The sequence below is a fragment of the Lissotriton helveticus genome, chromosome 11 (assembly GCF_964261635.1).
Source record: "Lissotriton helveticus chromosome 11, aLisHel1.1, whole genome shotgun sequence".
Classification (NCBI taxonomy): domain Eukaryota; kingdom Metazoa; phylum Chordata; class Amphibia; order Caudata; family Salamandridae; genus Lissotriton; species Lissotriton helveticus.
Window position 1 is genome coordinate 192,040,616 of NC_136072.1, and position 26,815 is coordinate 192,067,430.

At 44.2% G+C, this 26,815-nt stretch overlaps 1 protein-coding gene across 3 annotated transcripts in view; it reads right to left on the reverse strand.

Annotated features, from left to right (window-relative positions):
• Positions 1-26,815, reverse strand: part of SCHIP1 (schwannomin interacting protein 1) — a 402,630-nt gene that overhangs the window by 240,493 nt on the left and 135,322 nt on the right. Inside the window, exon 1 of one of the 3 annotated variants that reach the window (XM_078666941.1) lies at positions 2,555-2,728. The exons of 1 other annotated variant lie outside the window; for it this stretch is intronic. The gene's annotated coding sequence lies outside the window, so the exon portion shown is untranslated. Of the gene's footprint in view, positions 1-2,395; positions 2,533-2,554; positions 2,729-26,815 lie in introns of those variants that run through there. One more of the 3 variants, XM_078666940.1, reaches the window with a different exon arrangement.

Genomic DNA, 26,815 nt, shown 5'->3' on the forward strand with positions numbered 1-26,815 from the left:
GCAGCATTTCTAAAGCACTTCCCTACATCTTGTGGTTTTAAAGTGCTTTGTAGACAAGGGGCCAAGGATGGTTGAGAGAACAGCATTGATAGAAGCATGGATTACCAGTGAAGTAACATTTGTTTTGCAGTGCTATAAAAGGTTTGCTTAAAAACACCTAAACGCTGAAAGGGTGGCTCGAATTCTGCTATTCAGGACTAAAAACAGAATTTGACGTGCATGCCTTCTACTTACAGAGTTGGTCGCATACTCAGCCCCCGGCAGAGTGAATGAATGCCCTGCATTCAGTCTTCCATGCCCCCTCCTTCAGTCTGTTCTGTAGGGCGGTTTGCTCTGTGGGCCTCTGTCTGGCTGCTGACAGATTTCAACAGGTGTGTGCTCTTCGGCAGCCTGGCAGACGACTCAGCAGAGGAGGCGGTTTTACGCCCTGACGACAGGGCTGGGCTGAGTATTTAAAACAGTCCTGGCAAAAATCATAAATTCAGCCCCCATCTGCAGACGTGCTAATGTGCGCTGGAACCAGTAACGTGCACCACCACACTCCTGGAGGCCGAAAGCGGCCTCCTGGGGCACCAGCCTCCCGGGGATTGCCCGCTTGCCCGGCCGGCCAGTCCGGGCATGCGTGACGACAACAAGTAGGCCTGTCTTGGCTTCCTGCGCCATGGCTCTGTGGGCGAAGCTTGCAGCAGCCAGGCGACCTGATGTGGAACTCTGGGGCATACGTACAACGCCTCACTTCGCCACTTCAGAAACGCAAGGCCGCACCATATTTACAAGGATATGGTGCAGCCTCGCATTTCTCCCTGCACTTGCGCTAAGTTTAGCAGCTTAGCGCCAACTCAGGCACCCTTGCACCATAGTGCAAAGGTGTCTGCCTGCTGGGGAAGATTGTTTATTTGTGGGAAGGTGTCCCTTCCTGCACATAAACAATCTTTAAATGCAGTTTTGTCACTTCTATGTGTGCTGCTTAATGCAGCACACATGGAAGTTACAAAATGGCTTTTTTTTAAGGATTGTTTATGTATAGGAAGGAACACTGTCCTACAAATAAATATTCCAAGGCCTTTTGCTTTTTCCATGTATGCTGCACAAGGCAGCACACATGGAAAAAGCAAAAACAAGGGGAAATAAAGCATTTCTCCTCGTTTCGCCAAGACTAGGTTTTCTCTGGTCTTAATTTTGGCGCTGCATCCTATTTACGCCACCATTGTAAATAGGGGACAGCGTCAAAATCAATGGGTGTTGCGGTGGAACGCCCACCGCAACATCCACTGCCCATCCCTTTCACGCTAACTACAGCGTGAAAGGGGGCCTTATTTACAAGGCAGCGTTAAGTCACCGTGGCTTAACGCTGCCTTGTAAATAAGGCAAAGTCCCTATCACCACAGAAACGTCCCAAAAAGTGACGTTCCCATGGCGGACGGGGATTGTACATATGCCCCTCTGAGACTGTGGAAAAGGCTGAATTCCGCCCCGCCCAGACTGCCTCAATCACCACAGCAGGAGAGATTAATTCTCCTCAGAATTAGGAGCCTCCTCTGTGAATACACCCCTAAGGCATATATTGTTTATCTACCTTGTATATTTCCGAGATAGACGCAACTTCTTTAAATTCCCGTTCAAACAGCAAAAATGAGCCCATCTATATGTGAAACACATAAAGCGGGCCACAATCTCTGCAGAATAGATGACACGCAGGGAGAATAAAAAATACATGCCCTGCTGAATAAATGATGTAAATGGCGCGTTCATTGTTTTAGTGTCATCCCCCCTTCAGTCGTTTTGCAAATTAAGGTTGTTAATTGCACCAGAGCAGGGCATTAACGATTCACGCTGTTCTCGGCCCCACGCGGACGTATCCCTCCTCTGTGAACAGCTGGGGTACAAAACTGCCGCTGGAAAAACTCCGAGGAAAGTAAACATCTGGAAAAACTCGTCACCACTAAACAGGCAGACGATCAAAGCAAACGCACAGAGAGCGAACGGGCTTTACATTGCAGTGTTGTTGGCCGGGGGCTAGGGGGCGCCGTGTTGAAAGGGGGCAGTGTAGGCAAACAAGTGGAGAAAAGCAGCATGCATGGAAATGTTCAGTTCAGCAAACAGCACACTAAAGAAGGGAGATCTTACAGTAACTACAAAGCAAAAGACACACATAAGTGCACACAGGCAACTCCAGCTGCGCGCGGTCAGGGGGAGCGAAGAGGCTGACAGGACGTGTGGAGTTTGGGATGTGAGTTATGGAAAGAGTGACAGCGCAAGGTAAAGAGGTAAACCCGTGAAGGAGAGGGGAGGAAGGCGGGGGGGGGGGGGAGGACACTGAGCTAAAGAAGATGTGACTGCGCCTGTATGGGACCCCTGGAGGATAGACTCTGTAGGGCTCGTAGCATCTTCTTACCGGGTCCCAAAGAGCTGCAGCCCGGGTAGGTCAACTTGGGGCGGGGTGTGCGCGGCAGATTTCCCGGCTCATCCCAGCTCTCCCTCTCTAAGAATAGATGGAGTTAGGCTGAGGGGTCCCTGCACTGCCTTGGGCTCTGACAGGCTGGGCAGTCAGTACCTTAGGGGGTGTGCGCAGATCTGACCCCTGGCCCCACAGCCTCTCATGCTGCTCCCACACGCTCTGTCCGGCAGTCCGGGCTGGTCCGTGCGGGCTGCAGCTCGCCCAGGGCCGGCAGCACCCCCGGACGATGCTCAGTTAATCTGATTCCAGCCTTCAGGATGACGGCATTCCGCCGCCCGGCCTGCCAGGAGCTCAAGGGAGCGTCTGCAAATAGCTTAACTCCTTTGGAGGAGGAGAAATGTCTGAGCACAAGAAAAAGGGTGATGCAATGGGAGAGACAGCAACACCAAGGGAGAGACAGCACCGTTCATCACGTCCAGCCGTAGCAGCCCACTCAGTCCAGGTTTTCCTGTGCAGTTTTGCGTTGTAGTCCCACATATACCAATGTAAAATCAGGACTACAAGTCCCAGAATGCAAAGAGAAAGTCTGGACTGGAGTAGCTTATTAATGTTTGGATTTGGGGAAGCGCAGCAAAGAGGCAGATAGCAGCAGTGGGGGAGCATGGCCGGCTTTAGCGCTGGTGGCACCCTGTGCGAAAATCTTTTTTGGCACCTCTTACTCAGCTTCCCTCACTACCACCCAGCAAAAGTGCCCTTCATCTCTCCATAACCACTCTCACATACATTGCATTTGTTTTAAAGTGCTGGTAAAGGCGGGTTTTACTAATCCACTCAGCTATCTGTATAAAAAACAGATCTGTTCTTTGCAGCAGGCATATTAACCCTCTGCACTACTTTATGGTGAGTCAAAACTGCCACTAGACAAAACCCCAGGTGCGGCTGGATCAGGTAAGATCTTTGGGGCACCGGGGCGGGAGGTAAGTCAACAGACTAATAAAACCACTTATTTTGCGCATCTCCACATCGCGGAGTGGGTGAAGCGGCAAGCGCAAAATATGGGGTTTTATTTATTTTATTTTCCCTATTCTGTAGCCTGTCGACTCCTCCCTCTGACCCACTGCCCCACCGCTCTTACCTGAAATGGCAGTGCCTGCAAAACTCCGATCTCTCTCTACTCTGAACTCCAGTGGTGGCTCGCCGAGAGAGTACTGCTGGGCGGTGAGACGGGGGAGGGGAGGGGCAGGGTGGGGGGTAGTAGACTCGAACATTCGGCGGAACGGAGTAAAGTAAGTAAATAAATAAATAAAACTATTTACCTTGAGCGTGCTGCAGCACCAAGTCGGCGATGCAGGGCGCTCAAGGTAAATAGTTTTATTTTTTATTTACTTACTTTACTCCATTCCGTCCTATGTCCGAGTCTACTACCCTCCCACCCTGCCCCTCCCCTCCCCGCCGCACCAACCCACAGCACTCGCTCGGTGAGCCCCCACTTCCGAACTCATCTCTGTAGCAGGAACATTAATCAAAAGAGTTATCTTGACATTTTTTATAGCTTGCAGCAGGTGCTTTTATATCTTAAGTTATTGTAAAAATACAGCACCCAGCTGAGGTCAGTGCCCCCCCCCACCATTTCATTGCCCAGTGCAGTCGCAGCGGTCACACCATTAGGCCAGAGGAGCGTCACCTCACTGCTTTCTCGCAGTGCGTGAAGCAGAAACATAAAATGGTAAAACTACCATTTTATGTTTCTGCTTCTCGCAATGCGAGAAATCAGAAGGGTATGCCTGGTTGGGGGCAGGTTGGGGAGGAGTGGCTTGCCCAAAGTTGCGGGCCCTGACTGTTTGGTTGGCCCTCTGGGGCTGACCAAACCAGTCATGCGTACTCTCCCTTTTCTCGATAGGCGCCCGGCTGGGCGCCGTCCCCACCAATCACAATGCTACCATTGCAGCGTTGTGATTGGCTGAGGGGAGGGGAGGGAGGCTGCCTGCTTCCTGTTCAGCAGGAGAGCAGGAAAACAGGACTCGGGCAGGAGCCGCAAAGTCGCAGGACCCGGGAAGATAGGTTTCTTAAAAAAAATATTATTTAACCCTCCTAGCCCCCACCCGCAAGTCATGCCGGCCACGACTGCTGAAGAGAAATAGACAAGAGTGAAATAGAGAGAACGTTCACTTTCACAGTGGACCCTTAGAAGGTGGGGCCCTGGATAATTGTCCACTTTTTCCCTAGTCTAAGACGTCTCTGCACAGTAGAAGCATGGAAAGAAGAGGGATAGCAGCTCTAAGAGAGCATGTCAACGGTATTGGTGGCACCACTGGGGAGCACAGCAAGGCACGGGAAATCAGCAAAAGGGAGCACAGCTGCATTGGTAGCACACTTCACCTAGATGGATAACAGTAGGGTGGCAAATTCATGCCATCTCATCACACACACACAGTTTTCAGTCCTATCCTGATGCATTCTGGGTTTTGTAGTCTTGTTTCGCTTCCATTCAACTTGTTTGACTAACACACCTGAAATCAGTGATTTGTAGGTGAAAAGTTCAGGATCTGAGACAGTGGTCACAATGACCGGAATGACGTGGTTACCTTAGATGACAGCACTAGGGGGGCGCCGCAGCTGAACACGACAGGGAGACACCAGTAAGGAAAGAGACTGCAGTACTGGCGAAGCACAGCGTAAACAGGGATATCCTTACAGCACAGAGAGAGAGCAGGGGAAGTAATGGGGAGTAAAAACAACACAGAAGGGACACATGAAGGAGGAGGGAAGCAGAAGAGATAAACAGCAAAGGCAAGGACAAGAGTACAGAGGGAGAATGATTGGAGAGAGGAGCTATTCAGGGCGATAGATGTTTGTGAAAAAGCACAGCAAGAATATGAACAGCAGAACAAGAGATGGTCTCAACAAAAGAGAGTGAGTCAACTTTGGGTGGGTCGCATGATCTTGGAAGGCCATGGGTGGGATATGAAAACACATGGAGTGGAGTGGGCCAAAATCAATGTGCAGTTTCCCATGTATTTCTTTAGACACTAAAGCCCTAATTACGAGTCTGGTGGTCCGAGGACTGCCAGACTCGTGGTGACAGAGCAGTGGCGTTCGAGCCACCACTGCACCCGCGCTACGACCGCCCCATTAAGAATAGGATGGTCGGACTGCCCTGGGACTGCAGACGTAGCCAGGAAATCACCATTCAAAAGGGGTGGTGTGGCGGTCTTGAGGTTGCAAAATTCTTGGCAAGCATATTATGAGTTTCCTCTCCGCTACAGTTTTCATGGAGGTACCAAACAAAAGGGGCCATACATGTGGATGCATTCAGGGGGCACAATATGTTCCCCCCTTTATGCATGCACCCCAGTTCCTGCACGGCATGGACTTTACAACCCATGCCATGGAGGAACCGTTTTGATGTTCTCATTGCGGTGCCCATTTTCTGGGGCACCGATGTGGGAGCGTCAAAAACATCCCACCAGACAGGAGAAAACTCGTAATCTGAGGGGCGGGCCCGACCATGGCTTTGGCACAGTTGGAGCGTGGCAGTGGCATACCGTACTCTCCTGCTGCACAAAAAGTTGTAAATGGGACCTAAGACAAGACAACGTGGCCAATATACTCAATTGTTTAGTATAACTTTTGAAATCATTAAATAAATCCCAATACATTTCATATATCATTGCGAGAGGCATACATGCTTAGAAATGGAAAGTTTGGTGAACAGCGATCACCTGTTGAAAGGTTGATATTTTTTGTTCTAAGGTTTTAATCAATAATTCATAAAGCACTCAAATGTTCTCACAAATGTAGCCATCGAATGTCACCTAACTTGACATTCAGATATAATATCTATGGGGCCCGCTTGTATGTTTAACATGGTGAAAGTATCCGCAGACATTTGAGTAGAAACATTTTCAAGTGTTCAGCAATTATATGTACTTTTCAGCGAGTATCTGAAAAACATGACTTGCTCAGTACTCGAATAAAAGCCATTACCAAGGCAATTTGTGCCAGTTCACTTAGTATCCGTCCAAGATGAAATGGACTTTACATAATAAAGATGGAATAAATTCTACTTCATCAATTATTTAGAAAGCCTGGAAATGCACCTAAAAACATGTAGATGTGTTTGAATGAATGTGCATTTGGATGTTTGCATTCATTTTAAAATGTAGACTCGAACCAACGTATGGGCAATCACACAAAGAAGTGCGTATTAAGGCAACTTAATTTTCATTTGCAGAAACAAATGTATATCTGTATAGTAATCCACAACTACATGTTGGTAAGAGTCAAACAAACACATAAGAAGTAACAACACATAACATTCATATTTGTAAAGCATACATTCACCCATAGGCATCTTGGGGTTCAATAACAGATGTTTATTGTTACCCAGCTCAATGGTACTCATTTTATCGACCGCAGATGGATGAAAGGCTGAGGAGACCCACTGGGATTTGAACCTGTGTGCTTGAGGTTGAAGGGTGTCTCACAGGAGAGGGTCTTATTGGAGTATTTATCACCACCCACTGTACTACTCCACACAATCTATCTCACATATGTGTACAAAGATGGTACCCGCCAGAAAAGAACGTGACAAAAAGAAGAAAGGGTGAAACCTGAAAGCACTTCTGTGTTAAGACGAGAACGCTCACTCATCCTAGGGTGACATGCTTCATCATAGGGCCCCCTCTTCACACTGGGACCGCAAGGTACCCAGTGTGGGCCACAACTCCCCCGTAGGAAAATAGTGGGAGGTGTTATTTGTCATCCAAACTAAGGGTTTCCTCTATTTTATAGGGGAGGGAGGGGCAGAGTGCAAAACAAAAATGTGTGGGTTTAAAACTATCTCTTGGTGGGTTAAAACACACTTTATTCTGGTACCCCCCATTGGATAGATCTAAAACCAAGCTAAGTGAGATAGGGATATGGATAATGCCCTATGTTATAATCTGGTTAACATGTTTCTGTCTCTATACAACAAGGGGTTCATGGCATTTCTCAGGACCAAAACTATCAGTCACTCTGCTTAAAAGCCGATTGAAAGGATAAAAAAAAAAACCCATACTTTCACTGGTATGGAGTATAATTGTCGTACCTACATCTAGTAAGGTCTACAAGATGCATTTGCAAACTATAAGATATGCATCACCTTCATCAGTCCCTTCATGGCAGGTTTGAACTCACAGGTCTCGACCGCTGCGTCTGTTAAGGGCCAGAAGGTTGAACACAGACACATTACTCTACTGATCCACCAAACCCAGCAACTACAGCATTCTGCTTACTCAAGTAAATAGATCAAGACCAGAACCACCACTTCTCTTGCAGACAAGCTCAACATCTCCGGTGGTTCTGAGCACAGCCACAGCCAGGACACAATCAGCCATCAGACTTAACAGTGTAACAAAGAATCGACGAGGCGGCCGGTCTTTTCCACCTATGCACCCAGGATCTGGAACAGCATTCCGTATACACAAGGACCGCCCCAACACTGCTACAATGTAAGAAAGAGTTAAAGACTCACCTCTTTAAAGAAGACTACATCACAATGCACAACAGTGCACCCTGTCCTTATACCCATTGACTCTATGCTTGCCTTTGACCATGTACAATGATCCCTTGCCTTCGGCTAGGTTTGCGATATTAAAATACCACATACGTGCAATAGACCCATATGTAGGAAAACTGCAATATTTCATGCACAAGTGCATTGTAAAATAAAGATGGAAAGATGACATAGTTCGACAGGACAAGTCTGTACCACGCCCTTCAGATAGAGTGAACAGCAAAACACACAAGATGATGGATTGAATGTTGCACAATGGCAAAACACTCACCCCGAGTCACAGATCTGGGTTTAATCCATCGTTATTTTGCTCACCAAGCCACCCCAGTTCAGACATGGCCATATGCTAATCAGTCTTGACCCTGTGCCTCATGGGAACAGTCCAGCCCGAACTGCCAAGCCATGTCTTTCCTGGACCGGAATCAAGCATCCTAGGACCGGTTTCTGGCTATCAGCCGTCATCAGCCAGGATAGCTTGACTTTTGTATCGCTTCAGATAGAGTGAACCGTGCATAAAACATTTTCCAGGACAGTTTCAGTTTTTCACCATCTGTTCTGGAAATTTTCAATAAATTTAGCAGGTCCTATTTTTCAGCGAGGGTCGACTGAACAGAGGGAGGCATGTTTTTATGTGTTCCCATGCAAGTTTACTTAGCAGCCACTAGTAGAAAGTAATTTAATTAACACAGATGATACTATGAATTAAAAAAGCTGCATTTAATACCCCTTGGAGCATCATTCTCTGTTTTTTCTATGTTGGTGAGTTCTGTCAATTAAGCCGTTCACGCCCCTTGATCGATGCAAAATTGTAGGACTACCTCTTTGTTTGGGTAATGTCCCAGTTTTTTTTCAAAACTATAGCATGCTGCTTACTCAATCACCACCTTAATACACATTTTCAGGGGAGGTATGTGTAAAGTGGCTGCATATCAATGCACTTAAAAATATTAAAAATGCAGCGATTTATGTGATTTTGCAAGAACCCATTAGAAAGCTAGCCTACATTTTTAGCTCATCCTAATTGCATATTAGTGTGTCAAAACATTAGACATGACACAATAATTTGGTTAGGAAGATTTAAGACAATTGTATAGCTCTACCACGTTATTCTAAAGGTACCTTACATAACTCTTTTCAGTAATTCTGAGACCTATTTTTAACCATTTTTGTCTGCTCCAGTTGAAACTCTAATATCTTTTTAAAATATATTTTATTTGTATTTTTCCACTTAACCAATATGGAATAGCTTGAATTTTATGTGCGCTTTCTACTGTAGAATTTGTAATTTTTTAACACTGTAAAAAGCATTATCGGCATATAAATCTTCTTATGCACATAGACATGCATTCAATTTTGTATTGAGCAGAATGATTGCTATTTTTTTTTTATATAATTCGATTTCAAGATGCTGAATTACTCGCCTTGATATAACGCCACATGTTATGCATGATCTCTAAGAAAATAAAGAAAAACGCATACAAGATATGTCCTCATTTTATTTTAATTTCTAGTATCTTCGGAAAGGCAGAATCCTTCACTGTCACCTCATCATCTGAGGACCTTAGGTTTAGTCATTAGGAAGTCTTGGCCACGTTTTTGTTGGATTGCAATTATATTAATTATTGTTAGTTTTGGCCTATTTAAGATCTTATGAAAGTCAGACAATTAAAAAACCTGTGTAATTTTTGTTGACTTTCATACTTTTACAATTTAAATGTATTTCCATTCTGTCTGTATTTTGATTTAGTGTCGCTATTTGGAAGTACTATTACAATGCTTTTGTGAGGTAAAACTAGTTGCAAGTTAATAACACTCTTTACCCATTACTTACTTTTGTGAGGTAAAACTAGTTGCAAGTTAACAACACTCTTTACCCATCACTTATTTGTAAACAGTGTAGCATGTCAGTCATAGGGACCTTAGGATCAATGAAAAGATGTTTCAGTGCCACATCAAGCTGATGGAAAATACTCCCCTGAATACAATTTCACTATATTTACTTTTATGTGAAAAAAAACACACACACACGCACGCACACACACACACACACACACACACACATGCACACACACACACACACACAAGTGTGCAATCACATACACACACAAACTCTCTCTCTCTCTCACTCTTGACACAAGAGTGTATTTTGCACTAAAATATAGAACTAGGGGCCATATGCATGAACACATTTTCCCATAGACACAGAATGGATCAAACCCTTTGATACATCAGGCCCTAAGTGCTGATTTTGCATTTTGCTTAGTTACATTTAATTTTGCCACATTATTCAGAAATGTTTCATATTATAGAAAAGCAAACTTCGCAACTTTTGCACACCTCTAGAAATGACTGCAAAGGACCTTAGAGATGAATTTCTCTGCAGCGCCGTGCAGTGCTTTATTTGTAAAACAATAGGTGCCGGGGTCCAAAGATTTGCTCAGAAGTCTGCGTCTGGCACCATCAATGGTAGGGAACCGAATCCAACCCCTGACACTTCCTGCGTCTTTATCTCACTCTTGCAGGTCCTTTTTCATCCTTGCTTTTGGCCCTTGTCACTGTTTTCTGCCTTTCTCTTCCTCCTTCTTTCCACTGCGATTGTGGTTTTTCTCTCTCTTGCTTCGGATCAGGGTGTGCTGATGAAAAATAATGGCCGGTCCTGAGAACTGAGTGCTGATGGGTCAAATTAAGTACTGATGCCATGTTACCACTAAATCTTCGAGAGACCTAAGCATCCATTCACCAGTTAACCTAGAAGTTGGCAATGATGGGAAAAGTAGACAGGGCTCTACAAACTTAGAACTATTCTTTACGCTGAAGCACATTTTGCGTGGGCTATCGAAAAAGCAGGGGTGTAGCTTCAGGGAGGGTGTTTGGGGTGTTACACCCCCACTAATAAATGTATTTTCTGATAAGTAGTTGGGTACAGGTGGTTTCAGTCGGGTATTGTGAGATGTCAGTTGGATTTCACCAGGAATGTTTACATACACACAGTAAAAACGCACACACACTCCCTCTCTGTTCTGAAAGTCCTCCCAAAAATTGCCTATTTTACAAAATATTATGTTTTCTCTCTTCGCACTCCTACAAATCCACACTCCTCTCCCCTTCCACTGACCCAGAGGCCCCCCAGAGGCCCCTCTCGTGCACCCTGCTTGTCCAATAAAGTATTTAAACATTATATGCCAGCCTGCTTGCTCATTGGGGAGGAAGAAGCATTCTGGGTACAGTGAAACAGTGGAATTTATTCCCGATAGAGATCAAGAACAGCCCGACATTACTCACTTTCAGGAAATCACTAAAAACCTGGTTATTTGCTAGCTAAGTTCCACTTTCATTATCCCGATGCCGGTTGACTATCCGCTGATCGCCTAGACGCCCCCGGGCAATCGTGCGCTATATAAATCCTATAATCAAATCAAATTGTCAGAAAATCTGAAGCTCACCCCCCTACCCCCCTCCAGTCTTACTGACCAAGCTACGCCCCTGGGAAAAAGGTCCAGTTTTGTGGAATGTGGCTTGGAATGAATATAATTATAGTATTGGAAGATTACCATGGTACAAAGCATGTCTCTTGTGAGACTAGTGTTGCATGATATTTAATGACCTCTGGACAGAGAAGGACAGTTTGTGACAGATGCAGAGAATTACAAGGCCCTCCTTGTTTTGCATTAGCCAAAATATTCAACTATTGCCGGCCTAGACTCGGAGCCATCATCGTTTCTTCGTATGCATCATTTTTTGCTGTTTCTCTACAAAAAATTCTACAGAATTGTGACCTAAATGCCATATAAAATGACTTGAGAATAAACCAATGATTCATTTGTAAAATAAATAAGTGCCGGGGCTCTCGTCAAGAGGCAGCTTGCGCCAGCCCATTCCTGCTGTTAGCGCCACCTAAAACAGAACAAACTACTATCCATGAAAGTGGGGATAGGATGTGGGCTAATGGCCAGAGCAGCCGACTTCGGAGATGGGGAACCAAGTTCGAGTCTCCGCGCCAGCTCAGCATCTTGAGATTCTAGGCAAATCAGTTAATCTCCCCTCAAATGAATGTGTCCTTAATTGGTGCTCATGAAAAACTCCGGTGTTGATGATAAAGTGTTTTTGCTAAGCACCAGAAACCACCGGCTCAAATTAAGCAATCATGAGTAAAAGTAAATGAGCCTGATTTGCAAGATTTTGATATCAATAGGAGTCACTTTCTTTTCAAGTCCTCTCAGCTTTATGCCTGGAATTCACCAGTAAGCTGTGAGTACTACAGGAGTAAATCACACCTATTACACAAAAGCTGATATGAAGAATGCTTGCAAATAGTCTATTCTAGAGAAGCACAGTGAGCAAAAAATGATGGGTTTGAATATTACTCTGAGCAATTGCCAGTGGTCAGACTTTTTGCAAGCATTCCTCCCATCACATTGTGTGTATAGTAAGTCTGACCTATTCATATTCTTGAATCAGAACCAATGTGTCATAAATGCCCCATGTGGAAATAAAATGTAGGCACAAACTTCTGCACAAAGAAAATAACGTGCCATATAAAATGACTTGAGTCTAAACCAATGATTGATTTGTAAAATAAATAAGTGCCGGGGCTCACATCAAGAGGCAGCATGCGCCAACCCATTCCTGCTGTTAACGCCACCAAAAACAGAACCAACTACTAACCACGAAAGTGGGGATAGGATGTGGTCTAATGGCCAGAGCAGCCGACTTCGGAGATGGGGAACCAAGTTTGAGTCTCCGCGCCAGCTCAACATCTTGAGATTCTAGGCAAATCAGTTACTCTCCCATCAAATTAATGTGCCCTTAATTGGTGCTCATGAAAAGCTCCGGCGTTGATGATAAAGTGCTGTTGCTAAACACCAGAAACCACCGGCTCAAATTAAGCAATAATGAGTCAAAGTAAATGAGCCTGATTTGCAAGATTTTTATATTAGTAGGAGTCACTTACTTTTCAAGTCCTCTCAGCTTAGTGCCTGGAATTCACCAGTAAGATGTGAGTACTACAGGAGTAAATCACACCTATTACATAAAAGCTGATCTGAAGAATGCTTGCAAATAGTCTGTGTCTAGAGAAGCACAGTGAGCGAAAAATGATGGGTTTGAATACTACTCTGAGCAATTGCCAGTGGTCAGACTTTTTGCAAGCACTCCTCCCAACACATTGTGTGTATAGTAAGTCTGACATACTCATATTCTTGAATCAGAACCAATGTGTCATAAATGCCCCATGTGGACTTAAAATGTAGGCACAAACTTGTGCACAAAGAAAATCACGTGGCATAAATTGGTCTGGGAAGAGACAAAACTGTCCTGAAGATTCAACACCTGAAAAAAATAACATATCTATTGATACTGGGTATCCCTAGGCTCTATTTTCCTGTAGGGGTGACAGAAACAAGTCAACATATTATTCAGAGGTGTGCCGAGTTGTTTTTTTCTTTTTTTGCAACCTTTGCGAAGGTCTGTGGAAAACTTTACATTTGCAGTATTTTTCACTCTGCCACTTCCTTGTGAGAATAACTTATGCATCAATTAATGTTCCTTATATTCACATTTAACAAGATTGTTCTGTAGGAGATGTATGTTGCATAAAAGAGTTAGGGCCCAAGTCACAAAGATTTTGATGTTTCTTACCTTAGTAGTACTCTTGGCTAACTCCTGAATTCAATTCCAGGACTAATCCAGGACGAAGTAGGAGTACTTCTTGCTTACGCCTGTAGTTTACCCAGACAATAGTATGTAACATCTACTCAAAGCAAAATGGTGGGAAAGATCTATTACAACACAGGAGTTACATCACAGTGCCTTTACAACGCAGTCAGTACCACAACTGCGATGTTACGGTGAGTTCCTTTACAGCGCAAGTCATTACAATGACTTGTTTTAGGAAATGCGGTCTTGGACTGGTGTTAGATTTTAAGTCCAATACCTTCCCTACTGATACACCGACTGGAGTTGGCATAGTAATTTAAACTATTCCAAAGTCCAGCACTTCCCTAAAGCAAGTCGTTGTAATGACTTGTGTTGCAATGGAACTTGTGGTAACGACACAGACTGCGTTGTTAAGCCACGCGTGGTAACAGATGCTATTCCAAAATGGTAGTGAATGAAGCCTATTGCAAGGCTCTCAGGGGGTGGGGCAGGTGCGGGGATGGGGGGCGGGTGCCGCACGGGGGAGAGGGGATCGGAAATTAAAAAAATTAAAAACTTTCCTCGTGGCCCGGTCTCACTTCTTCTCGGCACCTTCTCTTCTGCGTCGGACAGGAAGAGGAAGCAGGTAGCGAGGCTCCCTTTCCTAAGCCAATCACAACGCTGCAATGCAGCGTTGTGATTCGTCTGAGTGCTGTGACACGGCACTCAGCCAGGGGCTGGAGGGGTGTGCATGTTATCCATGAAGGTTGTAAGGCAGCCTGCATGGAGAGTAGGGAAGTGAGTATGATTGGTTTCAGCGGCCGAGAGGGCGGACCAAACAGTCTCTACGCACTTAGGTGTGGGCAAACCACTCCTCCCCTGCTCGGACAGCGGAGCAGCCCCGCCCACCCACCTGCCGCAAAGCAGCAGGACGCGAAACATAAAATGACAATAACTCTAAGTTATTGTCATTTTATGTTTCTCACATCTTAAAAGCAGTGGGGTGAACGCTCCTCCGCCATAGCTGACGAGCCACCCCTGATTTTGTTCTTTTCCTGGGTTGTGTGATTGTCCAGGAAAAAGCTAGTAAAATTCTGCAACCGTTGCTCTTGTATTAAAAAACCTCACATAAGCTGAACTTGCACGTATTTCGGCGTAACTGGGCTCCATCAAAGCAAAATCTGTCTTGGGCTAAGGTGAAAATGATCTACAATGTGGTAAACAAACTTTGCTTCGGAAAATATAGACCAGGAGACTTGTGGAGTGTGAAAATCAAGAGTAACCTGGAAAACTTTGCGGTCAAAATAAAAACCTTCTACAACACTCCTTAAAATCATGTATTTGAAAAGATGTTACTAGATATGCTAATATCCCATACTGGAACCATGCTTGGAAACATCATTTTACTTGACTATAAATTGTGCAACTTGTTATATCCTTGTGCAATACTTTATTCTTCATTTACTTTATGCTTGTGTGATGCTGTTGGAGACGGGTCTTTCCTGATTTTCTGTTACTAAGTGAGACCTCACTTCTTTCTACACAACACAATATATCTCTAAATGCTCTACCCCAAGAAAGTCAAGAGAGAGGAGGTAAATGGAGGATTCCATAGAACAGTCATCCCATATTCTGTTCTCTCTTGTTCCAGGCATTGGTACAGTATAGATGGACCATACCATAGAGATCAGTTCACCAACATTCTACGTGCAACGTAGTGACGTCAAACACCCTTTGACTCATGATGACAACCATGGCTGATCCATTGCCTGAAGCCCCTTGTTTGCTGCCGAAGAACTAGCTAACAAGATAAGAGTGAAAACTAAAAAAAATTGTCATGTTTACTTAAGCATTATTGCCTGCACCAGTGGGCAATACCAGTTATTGACACCCTACAACCATAAAAAAGACAAAAGAGCTGCAAATTAACTGGGAGCAATATTTAATTTCCATCACACTGTGGGAGGAGGAAAAAAGGCTCTTCAATCCCACATTGCCTTGTTTTCGGGTCCAGGGAGGACCTGGCCTGGAAGTTCGGCAGGAACTGTTCCCATGGGGAACAGGCTCAAGGCTGATTTGCATATGGCTGGGTCCAAACTGGAATGGCGTGGATAGAAAAATAACGATGGATTAAACCCAGATCTGTGACTGGGGGTGATTGTTTGACAATGTTCAACATTCCGTCCATCATCTTTTTGTGTTGCATTTTCACCCTAAGTGGGAAGGGTATGCCCAGACAAGGTTCCCATGCTCGCTACATCACTGGTTTCAATCTAGCCTGGCTGATGAGGGGTGATGCCCCAAAACCAATCCCAGGATGCTTGTTTTCCAGTCCAGGGAGGACCTGGCCTGGCAGTTCGGGCTGGACTGTTCCCATGGGGAACAGGGTCAAGGCTGATTTGCATATGGCTGGGTCCAAACTGGAATGGCGTGGCTAGCAAAATACCAATGGATTAAACCATCCCAGATCTGTGACTGGGAGTGAATGTTTGACAATGTTCAACATTCCTTCCATCATCTTTTTTTGTTGAATCTACACAGAAGTTGTCATTGCCAGCATGGTGTCCCAGCTCAATCCTTTGCTTCTCTGCGGGGAAATGTAAGTTCAAACAAATCAAGAAATCTTTAAAAAAATATACAAAATGCTATGTTTGCGTATTTTATTTAAACACTCTGTGGCATTCAGGCTTATATTCCCCCTAGGAAGACAGGACTCAATGCCAGTGGCAACAACTTCAGTGGAGAGAAAGCCTAAGGTGTGCAGCGAGGAAGTGAAATTGAATTGCCTGTGCCCGTAGGGTGCTGGACGCGGCGCTACCTGGCAGGCAAGTAAGTTATCATTGAGCATTCACAGCTGCAGGTGTTGGGGATACTGGGGTACAGGAGTGTAGTAGTGGGGTTCCATAGTCCACTGATACAGCGCACATTGGATGCTTAGAGAGCTGATTGGGCCTGGTATGGTTCACCTATGGGCCAATTTGGGGAGTTGCAACCCACAAAGAATGCATTTTGGATTGGCTGTCCAGCTTCCAACTATCCACTTCTAGAGATAATTTCTGTTACTCCCAGGGGCATAATGGAGGCCCCCGCAGTGCAGGGGGGGGCACCAGGGTTTCTTTTTGGCTGGGGCCCCCTCACCCTCTAAGCCACCCCATTGCATCCCTTGCAGAAAGCATGCAATGGCATGGAATAAGAAATAGTTAAACGCTCAAGAAAGCCACTCTGCTTTACCGAGTGTCCCATGCAGGTTAGGGGGTACCCAAACGCTCATGGGGCCCCCATTGAGCCCATTCTGCATGGGGCCCCATCATTTTGTGTTATACCACTGGTTATGCCTGCTGTATTCATGACTCCCTGAGACAAAGAGTGGCAAGCACAGTGCTTGGGGTACCAAATAGCCAACCAGGGGCAGCATCTGCTCTCTGTTCCTACCCCGACATCCATGCCCCAACCCTATACCCGGATATACCCATTTATGTTGCACTAGGAGGTCTGCGTGGGGTAAATGTACTATTTGACACACCTTAATGTAGATTTTTGGGGAAACATCCTTTACGACGCAACTTTTACCACGCAGTGCCTTTACAACGCAGGTTTTTCAACGCAAGTCATTACAACGAATTGCGCTGGGGGGCGCTCTAGGATAGGTAATAGTTTAATTTACTATCCAACACCTTCCCTACTATCCACGGGGACTGGAGTTGGAATAGTAAATTAAACTATTCACTATCCAGCACCCCCCAACGCAAGTCGTTGTAACGACTTGCGTTGAAAAACCTGCGCTGTAAAGGCATGCGTAGTAAAAGCATCCGTTGTAACAACGTACATCCAGATTTTTGTGGCAGTCAGAGGCCTAATGATGCAAGACATAAGAAACTAATGTTTTCCACTTGCAGCATTAGCCCTGTAGAACATGCAGCCTTTCTACTACAGTGGGATTAGAAAACCCAGCTTTCATCTCCTGTCTTTGCAGCGTGCCGGGGGGAGTATGTGGCTGGGTTGACATTTCATTAGTCTGTTTTTGCTGTGGCAGCAGGATTCTCCAAGGGTTAACGCGGATGCACTTTGCTGCTCCATGCAGATTCCATCAGGTTGTACAGATACACTGTGTAATTACCAGAAAACGTTAGATATGGCGCTATCTCACAGCTCCTGACTAGTCTCATCTCCCAGCTAATTTAAATCTAATTAAAGGTTCCAGAACGACAGTTCTTGTTTCTGTTTTTATGCGAAAGCAACAGCAGGGGCAGCAAAAGTGCTTTTTTGTCAATATTGCTTCCATATATTGCTCCCTTGTTTTGGAATTTGTTCACCCGAGAAGGAAAAATGCCTTATTTGTACTGTCTCAGCCATTTCTGGTTGGGCTTCTAATATGGAAGCTTATTTTGTGCTTCTATAGAGTTAGAAGGTGATACTTATACAATATTTCCGGAAATATGGCAGGCTACAGTACTAAAATAGAAGAAGGGAAGGGGTGGAATGCTTGCGGAAGTCTCAGCCACTTGAAATCACTGGCGGCCCCATTCCATTCCATCATTTTTTGCCCACTGTGTCTTTCTAAACATATAGCAGTCTTCCTCCTGCTCCAATATGAAGATTCCTGGCAAACCATGTGTATGTTTAGTTTCTTATTTTATAGTTTTGTATATTGCGACCAGTCACCGAAAGGCATTAGCAGTGCAACGGCAAGAGTGCAATCAGTAGCAGCCGGTGTTGTGGAGGAGTGGTGGGGCGGGTGGGGGAATGGGGTCATGAGAAAAAATAAAAAAATAAGTAAATTTAAAAAAAACGTACCAGCAGCCGGCCACGCCCTGCTTTTCTGCTCCGCACTGGCTCCTATACTCCATGGCAGCCAATCCTGAGGCTGCTCTCATGTCATGAGAGCAGCCTCAGAATTGACCTGAGTGCTCTGAATGTGCGCTCCCAGGTAGACTGGGAGCCTGTTCCCGCTCACTCCAACCCAGCAACACAGCTGGGGCTGGAGAGAGCTTCACTGCGCACAATGCTTTGGCTGGCCTAAGACGGCTGGCTAAGCAGTCATGCATAGGGAAGGCAGTGCACCACCACTCCCCCTCAGTGCCTATCACCCGCAGGCCTTGCCCCTAAGACTTGACAGGAAAGAAAAAATAAAACAATAATAAAACGTGTGTATTATCATTTTATTACATTCACTGATGTTTTGAGGCGGGGAGCGACGCTCCTGTGCCATAACGGAGGAGTTGCCGCCGAGTGCAATGAGCCTTCATGCAGGCACACACAACTGCTACGCCTACCTACGGTGTTGGGGAATAAACGGCAGCCATATTTGGTGTGCAGAGGGCTAAAGACACCCCATATGAGTAGCACTGCTACTCTAATGATAGCTACGCCTCTGAGTGTCAAATCACTGCACAAGGAGGATTTGTGGGAACCTACAACTGCTGAGAATGTTTAGAAGAAAAGCTGGCTCCATCAGCCGACATAACTTCAAATGGGAATAGCTGACGTGCAGCGTTATTAACAAACCATTTCTTAACAGCATGATGTGTAAATGTTGACGTAATTATGCCACTGATTTAAAGAAAAAAAAAAGTCACTACCATGTCTGAAATCTCTGGCAATACTTAATATTTTTCTAAGCATTGAAGCTTTTAAGTAAGTGAATAACCTAACAAGTAAGTTAAATCTTACTTGATCTGTCTGTATACTCAACAAGAACACTATTTGCTGAGTTGTCATCGATTGGACAGTAGACATCCCGAGAGCCACTGACTAGTCCAATCAAATTGTAATTAAACTCAGCGAACTGAAATCTACCTGCAGGCACCTTCGAGTGGTTTGGTAAAACGTCCTGCATTGATTAGCATAGCCACTATTTTTAGGACTCTGAAAAGTGGGTGTAAGAAAAAGGTATTCGTACTCAAGAGACATAACATAGAATAGTTTATTTTAAGCAATTAAGAGTAATTATGGCAAGAAATGTTGGGGGCTCATGGGTCATAGCACAATAATAATTCCACATTTGTAAAGCGCAAATGTATTACCCCTAAGGGTATCCAAGCGCTGGTGGGCCGTCGGGGAGCTTAAGTGAGCTATTGCCAAGATCACATGATGCTGAGCTGAGTTCCCACCGGCGATTGAACTGTGAGCCCCACGCTCCGGAGTCCGCTGCTCTGGCCGCTACGCCACACCTCTCCACCCAAATAGAGCAGAACCAGACTACCATGTTAATTTTGTTACATGGCCAACATATACTTGACTTATATGTGGGCAAAGGTTGTGAAATTATTCCCAACCCTATTGGTTACAATGGGACATGAGGACCTGGAACACCACAAGACAGAGCACAAGGTCTGAGCTCCCTACAGATCCATGTCTTCAAAAAGGTTGGCTCTTTGTGGGCCACCGTCCTAACCCCTTTATTCACCAACATTGTCACCCGCTGAGTTATTTCAACCTCTTAGCAAGGCATCATTCTTCAGCCAATATATAAGGAAGGCCCGAAGACAAACTGAAAATGTACCGCCTTCTAGCTTTATTAGGTGGTGATAGAAAGATGTTCACCAAAATTCAAGTTACAGAAACTGGATTCACGGGCAGCAAATTTGCGTCTTGCACCATGCTTTCAGAAAAAGTTGTTCAATGACCAATGATTAGGTGGCTCTTTCTACATTTGTATGGTTCATTTATTACTCTTGTTCATTTGATTGTGTTGACAGGTTCCAACTAACCACTAACTACTATATATATATTAGTTGAACTAAATTCCTTAATGTGAAGAAAGGTTAAGTTCTCAAAAAATCAAGTTCATTCCCCTATGATTGACTTTTTCAGTGTTTTAAAGTGGGGTTTATTTTAGCTCCTCTTCTATTTTCATTGTATATGGCTGCTTATCCAGATAATTTATAATATTTTGACAGTCACCTTCCTAAACTAGGAACAGATATGTTGCATGTCCTAGGCAGGTGAATGAAACGTCTGTATTGGACATCTATTGGCCAACAGAAGCTGTTGAATGCATGACAGACCTACTATAAAACGAATAACTTGAGCAGAGACCTATCTAAGACCAATAAATAAAACAGGAACTTGGAATAGCACAAAAGTGCTTGATTGTAAGGCAGAAGCGCCGGAAACAATTTGGACTGTGGAGGTTACAGAGAAGCAGGTGGGGAAGCAGGCGAGGGGAACCAATGCAGGGAGGCCTGGGGGGATTAATGAAAATAAAGCCAGTTGGGCAGTGGCGGCTGCTTCAGTACAGGAGTGGGAAGGAGAATTAAATAAAAATGTGTTTTTTTAAAAACGTACCTTCTTTGCAGCTGCCGCTGCCACCACCACATCCTCTTCTCCGTCCTCACTCTGCAGCGCTGGAATCACTCAGGCTCCCAGCCAATCACAGCGCTGCGTGAGAAGCATCGTAATTGGTCTGAGCGGCCTGTATGGCCGCTCAGGCAGTACCAGGGAGCCTCGTCATTTTCTCCACTGAACTGTGAAACCCAGCCCCGTGAAGAATATGCTAAGTGCGCTTGATTGTTTGGCCGGCCCTACAGAAAAATGAAATGATAATAACGACTTGTTATTATCATTTTATTTTTGGTTTTTACACTGCTCAAATAGCAGTGGGGCGATGCTCCTCTGCCTTAGCGGAGTTGCTGCCACTGCAGTTGGGGGAAGAAGATGAGAATAAGCACACAAGAGAGATATCAGCGTTGAGTGTGGCGGGAGTACAAAGGCGAGGTAAGCAGCACATAAGGTAGAGAGCAACTCAGACCATAGAGTGGATTTTCAGTGTTGGTAGAAGCACATGAGAGAGAAAGCTGGAAAACACCTGCACTCTCACTGAGTGCTTATCCCCCAAAAAGTAGTTCCTTTACAGTGAATTGTGGCAGAATACCAGTTGGCCAATCAAAAGAATGGTAAAAAGGATACACTGCAACGGAGGGCCAAGCAAATGATGGACAGGATGGGGTAGGAAAAGCCATAGATTAGGAAGGAAGTTAATAAGAGTGACAATAGAGTCAACAAATAGTAAGCAAACGCGGGCTGTTGGCCCACTCTAAACTCTTGGTAAGCCTACAATAGATCTTTTGCAAAAAGACAGCATGCACTGCTTGGCAGGCGAGACTTAAAGAAGGCTGAAATCAATCTATTTTATGGTATAATGCCTAAATAATACATAGGGTGAAATGGGGTTTAATGTATCTAACTGCTTTTGACCCTAAATTGTCAAATACGGTTAAAATTAAGACTAGATGATATTTAATGCCTGTATTATTTCGAGTCCTGTCTCATGGCCAGCGGGACAACCCTGACCGGTAGTAATGTACAGGAACCTTCAGCAATTCCCACTGGGGTTACCTGGTAGTCAGGTTTGAGACCATCCTTTTGCAAGTTATGGACGTACAAGCTGAACCCGGGGAAAGACCTAATTAACTAGCAAAAGCTATTTTGATCAGAATATAAACAACAGAATTAAGGCAAACTTTTTTAGAAGAACTTAAAGATTGTAGTAATTTGAAATGTAACCTCTAGACAAAACGAAGAGACTGGCAAAAAATACCCAATAATCCCTATTTGAGGACGCAGTTGCCCATGTATTGTGTGTTTATTGAAGTATGAATGGTGCCCAATGCTGTTACCTTTGTCCTCTTTTTAGGGTATTGCATTGCCATAAAAAGAAGGATGGTAACATATTCTTATACTGTGGTGCTACCAGGAGACTGGTGATTTGTGTTGTTACATTTATTCACCAAGCAATTTCAATGTCAGCAACTTGCAATGCAACTAATAATATGACCCAGGATGTGCAGTGACGTTTTAGGATCCATTATCATTCAGGATTGGCCGTGATTAAATTGCCATTTTGTTTTATGTATCCATAAGTCATTTGCATTTGTGTCACCTTGAGTGAAATGTACTGAGATAAAGCCCTCAACTGCTGGCGATTCATGTGGCCACAATGGCCGTAGGTAAGGGCGAGTGGGGGGCGGGTTTGGGGTCGGTTAGGGGATGCTGCCGATTCTTGCGGACATGGTGGTCGCAGGTAAGAGCGGGGGTGCGACCACCACCCCCAGAACTCATGCTGCCTGGGGCGATGCACCCCCACCAACCCACCTACCTACGTCACTGCCTATTATTAATTCCTCATTTAATGAACGTGAGTGTACCACAAGTAATTAGCATTCTAAACCAGAAGGTAACCTAAATATCTGGATTGATTTTTCTTATATAATAATAGTCTCGTCTGGTATTCTTTTTGCTGATACATAGTGACATCAAGTGAGTATCAACATAACTAATCTGCTGATATCAGATTTAAGTCACCTCATGCCTAATATGGGGAAAGGAGTTGGCCTAACGGCTAGGGCGGTTGGCCTCGAATCTGGGGAACTGGGTTCAAGTCTTGGCAATGACGCTGAACATCCTGTGATTCCGGGCAAATCACTTAATCTCCCTGTGCCTAACAAAAATTAATGTGTCCTCACATAAAGCAAATGGTGCTATGTAAAGTGCTCTAATACCCGATTCGGGTCAAGTTAGCGCTATATAAAACTCTGTAAAAAAATAGTAATATGCGATATCAAAGTTGGAGTGACGTTTAGGGAACCTCCAGCTTTGCTCAAGTTCCCTATTCAGTGGCCAGGGTATGTAAACTAAGCGAGAACAGCATGAGTCTTTTTCAAGCTCGTTGTTTGCTTTCAAGTCCAGTGCTTAACTTTAAAACAAGCATTTGCAATGCAATAGGTCTCACATTTGCGAGAGTTTTAAGCTGCAGCCATTGTCCTGTACAGCTTGGAAAGTAAAAGCACGTGTGAAACCCTGAATGTTGCAGGAAAGCATGTCATGCTTGTAGTGGGAGAAACTCATTAAAGAAAATAGTGCATACAGACTAAAAAAGACACACAGTGTAACAACCGAAGTAAAAGGGCCATTCCTCTTGGAAGGTTACAAATGAAGATAAGGCGGTACTAAGGAGGGACTAACAAGCCTATTAACCAATCAGAAGCCAGCATTTATGAAGGACAATGACACAAGCCAATGACAAATATGGGTGCAGAGTGGGCGGAGCTTCAAGTCCATACTCTAATACAGCATGCCTCGCAGAGCAACACATGCGCTGCGCAACCTCGATCTAAAAATACAAGTGCCAGGGTCCACAATAATTCACAAGAGTCCACCCCAGCTTCAGTACTTACTATCCCTTCCAGTGCTGCCAATTATCTGTACCAGCCCTACCCATTCCATCAAGCTCCTACAAATGTGACAAGTTGGACAATTTAGACAATTACACAAAACTCCCAAAAATTCCTTAACACTCTGGTATTCTTTTTTTAAGTATGCTTAAATATTGTTAAACACTCTTCTGATGTGCTCGGTTGGATAAAAGGCATGAAGTGCACCATGTGATGGACTGTAATAATTATGTGCCAGTATTAACACATACCTGCTAGTGCAGAGGACCGGCAAACACTGGCACAAATTAAGCATGGATCAAGCCTCTGGAGGAGCGTTGGTGTGTGTAAGAGAGGGATATAACAGTGCTTAATTTGTGTCAGCGGTAGCCGGTGGTGGTCACCAGCACTCATTTTTGGGGAACAAGACTTATTTTCCATAAGCAGAGTTTGTCCCATAACAAGAGAAAGAAGGCCAGGAAAAAAAATAAGGAAACTTGAATGAAGAGAACATTTGGAAAACAATAAGTGAGGGAAGCTGGATGGGTGAAAAAGAACATGCAATAGAGAGATAAAATGACATAAATTGTAGTGTAATGGAAGAAAGAGAAATGAGGTGAGATCAAAATACAGCTGTCTATGTAGTAGCCAACTTGGACATTCAGTAGTGTTGGGTCTTAAGGAAAATGTTGGTCCCGTTCACATGTATTTATTTATTTATTTATGTATGTATGTATTTATGTATGTATGTATTTATTTATAAATGCATTTGTTTATTTAATCAATATATTTATTTAATTTTACACATTAAGCATGGAGCTCGAGAGAGAAGTAGGGACAAACAGATGGAGCTTGACTGATCTAAATCAAGATATACTATAGGATATATGACAAACTGCCTACTATCTACATAGATTACTGTATGAAACCACACCTGATAGGCTGAATCAGCCTGTCTTGGAAAACTGTGCTTAGCTAGTTTTATAAAAAGGATTCAGACTTTCCCATGCTACACTTTAAAAAGTCCAGAAGCACCAAGGCGCCTCAACAGAGGGATTTGCAGGAAAAATGATCCCTTTCGACATGAGGCAAGTGGTAATTGCATTCTCAGTGGACCCTAATACACGCGGCTCATTGTGAATGCAACGAGCTGACAGCAGATTTTCAAAGGGGGAATCAATGCACAGAGGCCTCTTTTAATACCAAAGGGTCTAAGTTCAGGGCCTCGCAATTGAGGAAATGACATGCATTGGTATAGCTGTCAAGAAGAGGCTGCATTCCCAATAATTATTTTTTCTTCTTCCCTTGGCCATAACTCATGTCAGCATTTCCCGAGACACCGCTAACATGATCTTTGACTTGTCTGTGGGCTTTTAAAGTCATTCTCGGGTTTAATAAGAGCTCAAAAGGGTCGTAGAAGAGGAACATTTAATGACTGGAAATACATTTGCTTGAGCAGTTCAAAAGAAGGCACAAAGTGATGCAAAGCAAAGATAAACTGCAAGATTCAAAACATGAGCTGTAATCAGGGCCATTGGAATCGTGCGATTCTGCAGCGTGCTGTTTTCCGCGAAATTATGGATTTGCCGTACTTGCCACACAATCCATCACCTTCTGCTTACATTGCAGATTTTAACAACATTTTTTTCCAAAAGTTTACTCAGAACACTACCACACAGTGGCCAGTCTACTGCTGTGCAAAAGCAAGTCATCTCTTGCTGATTACTAAATTTAGGTGTTAAACTAATAGCAATAAGGTGTAAAAACTACCATAATAGGGAATTAACCGCTAAACCGCGGTGGCAATTCTGCGGCGGTTTAGAGGAGTGGGCGGGGCCGCATCGGCCAACGGACGTTCGCAGCACTACGGCGGTAGTGCTCACGACGGCTGTGGGCCAACGAACGCACGCAAAGGGTTAATACTGTTTCAAAATAGGCCACATTACGCTGCATAATTTGCCTTTTCTTGCCGCATAATTTTGTTATCCATCTCACGTAATTTGGTTGTAGCCTGCCACATAAGTCCACTGTCCCTGGCTACAATCTTGAAGGCTTACCTGGGCCTGAGTCTCATTGCAGCACAATAAGACACGATTTTCAGGAGGGGCAACCCTGAACACAAGCTGTGCCCTGGGAGACAGTACAGGAAGTGATTTGAAATGAAGTGGCATCACAGGAAGTTCATGGTTTCCACTGTTGTTTTGAAGGTACTTTCAAGGGAGTCAAATAATGCAATTTAAGGATTAATTTATTAGTACTTTACCTACAATTTGTAGTAAACAACAGCCAGTCCCCTTACTTAAACAGCCAGGGCATTTGCCATGCCCACAGCGCCAAATTTGTAAAAAAAAAAATAAGTGCCAGGGCTCTCGTGAGGAGGATGCTGAAACATGCACCAATCATTGCCCTTGCTATGCTGCCAATGATAGTAAGAACACAACTACTAACCACCACACTCCTGCAAGTGTGATCATTTTGACTATTTCAGGCCTTCAAAGCTATAAGAATGGCTTGGGCGGCAGGCAATAGTAATTTTTAGTGTATATAGAATTAATAATTAACTGTTGTTGTGATCATCTCTAAATTAGCTAGACAGCACCACTGTGTGGCAGAATGTCACAAGCTCTGGTGTTGACACTTAAGTGCCAGGACCAAGCACTGGAAACCACAGGCTCAAATTAATCACTGCATGACCAACACCTAACCCAATACGGATGGAATAATTAGAGGTTGTGTAGAGCCATGACGACTCCCCTCTTTAAAGGGACTGTTGCTAAACGTTACTATGTAAATGTACTTTGCGAATGCACATGTGAACAGTTCAAGGACTAGTAGACTTTCCAAAACCCTTCAAAGGAAGTTGGGAAAATGTGGGTGGAATATCACATTTAATTTAAATCCCTTAAGTTAATAAGAAATTGTTCACACTGAAAATTATTTTAAAGAGGACCTTATCATGAGTTTGGGGATTCCTGTCTACAGTAAGATATGGGGAAATAGTTAAGAGTGGTTCCTTTTGTTGCACATTGTCTAATAAAATTAGTTAAATCTGATAAGGCCTTCAGATTCCAA